Source organism: Ranitomeya variabilis, chromosome 5, assembly GCF_051348905.1.
Source record: "Ranitomeya variabilis isolate aRanVar5 chromosome 5, aRanVar5.hap1, whole genome shotgun sequence".
NCBI lineage: Eukaryota > Metazoa > Chordata > Amphibia > Anura > Dendrobatidae > Ranitomeya > Ranitomeya variabilis.
In genome coordinates, this window is record NC_135236.1 from 492773995 (window position 1) to 492779994 (window position 6000).

Sequence of the window (6000 nt, forward strand, 5' to 3'; positions counted from 1 at the left end):
GTTGTATAAAACATCAACGCTCCAATATTGCCAAAGTTCTGGCTTCTTCAGGATCCCCATGTGAAGGACCAAGCCCTAAAACTTCATCATTTCAACTGCGTCTACAGGAGTCCAGTTAAAAAATAATGAATCGGGGTTTTGTGCCAAAAATTGATGAACGTACAAATTAGCTGGGCCCACCATGAGGTTAAGGCTAGGGTCACATTGCGTTATGTGACCGCGTTTAACGGACTACGTTACACCACGGCATAACGCGGTGTTAATGTAGTCCATTAACGCCGCCATTGCCTGTAATGGCGAACGCATCGCTAGCGCACGCCCACATTGGGCATGCGCTAGCGATGTGCCGTCATTTGAGTGACGGCCCGCGAACGCTGCTTGTAGCGTACGCGGTCCGATCTGCGCTAGCGGGATTGGCTAATGCAATCCCTTTTGGGACATTGCGTTAGCGCAGTCCGTAGCGCTATGCGCTAAATGGACTGCCCTAACGCAATGTGACCCTAGCCTAACAAAATCCTCAGAGAAAAATAGTTTGAAAAAGTTTTTTTATGTGAGGCCGGCGGTGTCCAACTTGATTCCTGATTGCGCAACAAAATCAGGAATCAGTGGCTCATAATTTTCTTGGGGCATGGGCCTATGGTGTCAGAAATGGGGGGTGCTGGTTCACCTTCTGTCCAAGGGCATCTTCTTGGTAGTTCAGCAGCATCTGAGGAGGAAGACAAGGAGGACAAAGAGTCTGAAAATAAAGAATGGTGGGATCCTCTCCCTCACTGTCAATGTCAGATGCAAAGAAAGTGTATAACGCCTTCACTGAATAGTGTTTTTGGGACAAGCGGGACGACTTTTTTTTTTTAATCTATGTGGTGTTTCTGTCAGTACTTTATTCAGTTGTGTGTGTGAGAGAGAGAGTGTGCTTGGTGTAAACTTTTTAAAAAGAAAAAAAAAAAGCAACCGGGGAGATCCGATCCTAGGCAAGTCACAGGGAGGTCACACTGTTTCTGTGCCCTGTGATTGGTGCGATCGATGTAATTGTCGATCGCACCAATCAGAGTCGGTTCAAGTTATACCTGGCACCAGCCTATGATCGTTGCTCTTAGGCTGGTACATCAGTGTTTTAGGCAATCTAATTGCCTGAAACACTGAGAAAGGCTGTGATTGGCTGTTCAATTCTGAAAAGCCAATCACAGCCATCGTAATTGCAGTAGGGGGCGACACACGCCAGGATGATGATGCCATCTACCCTGAGGTGAGATGGCGTTGGAACTTTAATGAGATCACCGCGACTCCGGTCGCATTAATAAAATGATGTAATAATCCGTTTCTGCCTCCATAAGTGCCAGAGTGCAGAGACGTATTATTACAGACCACATTGGAAAGGGGTTAAGTAGGCCCCAACAGAAAACAAGATGAATTCCAAAAGTAGAAAATCTGCCATCTTAGTAAGGGTCAATTACAGAACACACTAATGAATTCACGCTGCAGATCAGGAGGGGGGAGAGTTTGTGTGCGGAGTGTGAGCGAAGACTGTGTTTGTGGGCGGGTGTTTGTGTGTGTGTGTGCCTGTGTGGCGATCGCAGAGGTCTGCGGGGATCATGGGGCTGTGCGGCGATTCTCTCATGTTGTATATACTGTATGTTGTATGCTCTGTATGTTGTATGTACTGTATGTTGTATGTACTGTATATTCTATGCTCTGTATTTTGTATGTACAGTATGTTGTATGCTCTGTATTTTGTATGTACAGTATGTTGTATGCTCTGTATGTAACGCATGTTGTATGTTCTGTAAGCTGTATGTTCTGTATGTCTATGTGAGTATGTTTTTTTTGTACACTTGAACACAGTAGCCGGATGAAGGGACTATACTGTTCCATCATCCGGCTACCTGTCCCTGTAGCAGGCATAGCTGGATGGGAGTAGTAGTCCCATCGGATGATGCCTGCCTACATACAGACCCGCTCACACACACAGACCCGCACACACCCATGCACAGACACACAGCCCCGCGATCGCTGCAGACCCCCGCGATCTCCACACAATCCCCGCAGACCCCCGCGATCGCCACACAGCCCCGCGATTGCTGCAGACCCCCGCAATCACCGCACAGCCCCACGATCCATGCAGACCCTGCAATCACCGCGATCCCTGCAGACCCCCACGATCACCGCACAGCCCCACGATCGCTGCACAGCCCCACGATCCCCGCAGACCTCTGCGATCGCCGCACAGCCACGCAATCCCTGCACGGCCCTACGATCCCCGCACAGCTCCGCGATCACCGCACAGCCACGCAGACCCCCGCACACACACACAGTCCCGCAGACACACAAACACCTGCACACAGACACACAGTCTCCGCTCACACTCCGCCCACAAACTCTCCCCCCTCCCGATCTGCAGCGTTTCTCTCACCCAACTCCGCAGCAAAACCGCATATCTTTTTTAAACCTGTGGTTTTGCTGCGGATTGGCCTGACACAATGGAAGTCAATGGGTGCAGAAATGCTGCAGATCCGCACAAAGAATTGACATGCTGCGGAAAATACAACGCTACGTTTCTGCGCATTTTTTTCCGCAGCATGTGCACAGCGGATTTGGTTTTCCATCGGTTTACATGATTCTGTAAATCGCATCGAAAACTGCTGCAGATCCGCAGCGTAAAAAACGCTGCGGATCTGCAACGTGTGAACATGGCCTTACAAATCATCCCCCAGGCACACATTGCTCTCCTAACCATGAAGAGGTTAATGAAACTTCCTTACCTCAATAACATTGCTAAGTCATAATCATCAAATTCTTGAATGCAATATCAGAACGCCTCGACGTGTTTGTCCCATGACTAAATGTTCATTGGGCCTCAGCGCACAGGATCTCATACTCTCGGCCAACGATATGAGCTGCATGTGGCGGCACGGACCCCTGACATTTATAATGACTCCAAGCCCATCATGTGTGGCTACATCAGACACGAGTGCCATCGAATCAGCTGGAAAGCAGTGGTATCAGGATACAGAGAAATCAACAGATAAACTCTGAAGGACATTAACCATTTGTAGTTCGGTACCAATCTCTTCTTTTGCTTCCAATATGCAGCACCTTACTGTAATCTCAAACATAATCTAGGCTAAACCATAATTTCAGGGGGAAGATATATTCTCCCATAGGCTAAGTGCTATATAAACACTATTTCACCAAACACAGGGGTATCACTATTATATCTAGCAGACCCTAAAAATGTTTTTCCAGGAAAAAGAACATAGAGGACGATTAAATATAAATTGCAGAACACAACACCAGCCTCCAGTGGTAAGAACTGGGATTGCAGCACAATTATTGAAGTGAACAAAAGCAGCCACTAGTGGTCAAACTGCAGAATGACAACAAGAATCTTGAGAGTTACATTGTTTATCAAATAACACAGCCATGCATAGTACTTTTGTTTTTTTAAGTATGGTTTTCGTCTTAGAGACTGCAGGATGCCATAGTTCATGAGAACATGTTACCCATGCCAGGATTAATTCAAAATGGCAGCCTCAAGCAAAAAAAAAAAAAAGCTTGTTTAAATAAAACACTGCATGTGTCATAAAAAAGACCTTCAGCAATGAAAAGCCATGATGTCATAACGAGCTTCAGTTTATCTCTCTGGAAGCGGCCATCACAGGTACATTGTGTATTAATTGACACAGGAATGCATAGTATTTCTGATTTTTAAGCTATTGTCTCCTTATTAAAGGCTGCATAATCCCAAGGCTAATGAGAGCATGATTCTCAAATTAGGTCAAAAGGGCAGCCTCCGGGAAAAAAGCCTCCATAGATGAAAGGTTACACGTGTCACAATGAAGACCTTCAGCAGTGAGGTTAGGTGCCCACGATCCAGAAGTAGCAGCGCATGTTCACTGCCAAAGCGCTGCCGTCTATTGAACGCAGGTGAATCCGCATGTGTTCACTGAACTGTGCGGATTCACAGTGCTCAATACATTCTATGGATAAAATCCATCGGTCTGTAAAGACGAGCCGCATGTCAGTCTCCGAGGGTAGTCTGCAGGCATATGTGGACCCATAGTGGACATCAGATTTTTTGAAATCCCATCCACTATACTGTACACTGACGCTGCATAACTACATAGCATCAAACCCAGAGCAACTCTGGATCATGTGCACATGCCCTAAAATGCCATGATGTCAAAATGGACTTTTGTTTCTTCTCTAGGATCTGCCACAATAGTTACTTTGTTTAGTAAGTGACTTAGCCATGCATAATGCTATGGAATTTTTAAGTATGCTTTCCTTCTTAACCTTTTCAGCCCCCAAGTCTGCTTTCACCTTCATTCAAACAAAAAAGGCAGCACTCTATAGCGCCATAGCATGCAAATATGAAATATGAAAATTTAATTGCATTACTGCACTAGAAATATGAAAAATTGAGAAAGCTTAGCGCATAAATTGGCTAATTCATGTGTACCTGGAAGCCACGTTAAGGCGTTTCTCATTTCCAGGACCTAGCAATGCCTTTCCTCTCAAAGAATAAAGTCTTCATCTGTATGGGAACATGAATCCTCTCTTAGACTAAAATCTCTCTCTCTGTGGAGGGGTAGTGGTCCCGCTGTGATTAAAAACACCTGTGGCTAAAAGGCAGAGTGCTCAATCAGAAGGCTAATAAATACAAATCTCAAAAAACTGACAGTCACATCCAAACATAGACTAAGTGTGAACAGGTGCTAACCTAGAGTCACCAACTCATATACTCTCAAACAAAAAAGGCAGCACTCTGTTGCGCCATAGCATGCAAATATGAAATATAAAAATTGAATTGCATTACTGCATTAGAAATATGAAAAACTGAGAAAGCTTAGCGCATAAATTGGCCAATTCATGTGTACCTGGAAGTCATGCTAAGGCATTTCTCGTTTACCATGACCTAGAAATGCCTTTCCTCTCTTAGAATAAAGTCTTCATCTGTATGGGAACATGAATCTTCTCTTAGACCAAAATCTCTCTCTCTCTCTCTCTGGAGGGGTAGTGGTCCCACTGGGATTAAAAACACCTGTGGCTAAAAGGCGGAGTGCTCAGTCAGAAGGCTAATAAATACACCTTCACCTTCATGACCAGGCCAAATTTTACAATTCTGACCACTGTCACTTTATGAGGTAATAACTCTGGAAGGCTTCAACGGATCCCTCTGATTCTGTGTTTGTTTTCTCTGGACATATTGTACTTCATCATAGTAGTAACATTTCTTCAATATGACTTGCATTTATTTGTGAAAAAAAAACTTGGTGAAAATTTAGTAATTTTCAAACTTTCATATTTTATCCCCTTAAATCAGTTATGTCACAGAATATAGTTATTAAATACCATTTCCCACATGTCTACTTTACATCAGCACAATTTTTTAAACATTTTTTTTGTTAGGAAGTTAGATTGGTTAAAAGCTGACAAGCGATTTCTAATTTTTCCAACAACATTTACAAAACCATTTTTTAGGAACCACATCACATTTGAAGGGACTTTTAGGGGCCTATATGACAGAAAATACCCAGAAGTGACACCGTTCTAAAAACTGCACCCCTCAAGGTGTTCAAAACCACATTCTAGAGGTTTATTAAGGCTGCTTTCACACATCAGTTTTTTGCCGTCCGGCTCAATCTGGCAAATTTTGAACTAAATGGATCCGGCAAAAGTTGCCGCCAGATCCGTTTTTTTCTCATAGACTTGTATTAGCGACGGATTGCGTTCGATGGCCTCACGTTTCATCCGTTTTTTGCCAGATCCGTCAAAAATTGTTTATCCAGCGGCCGAAGAAAACGGACATAGAAACGTTTTTTGTGTCCGTCAAAAAAAACCGGACAGCAACGGATCCGTCGCCGTCCATCGTTTGCTAGAATGGAAGCCTATGACGCCGGATCCGTCAAATGATGGAATCCAGTGACAGAATCAGTTTTTTTTTAACTGAGCATGCTCAGATTTTTTCAGGATCCAATTAGCTGGATCAGCTAGTCGGAT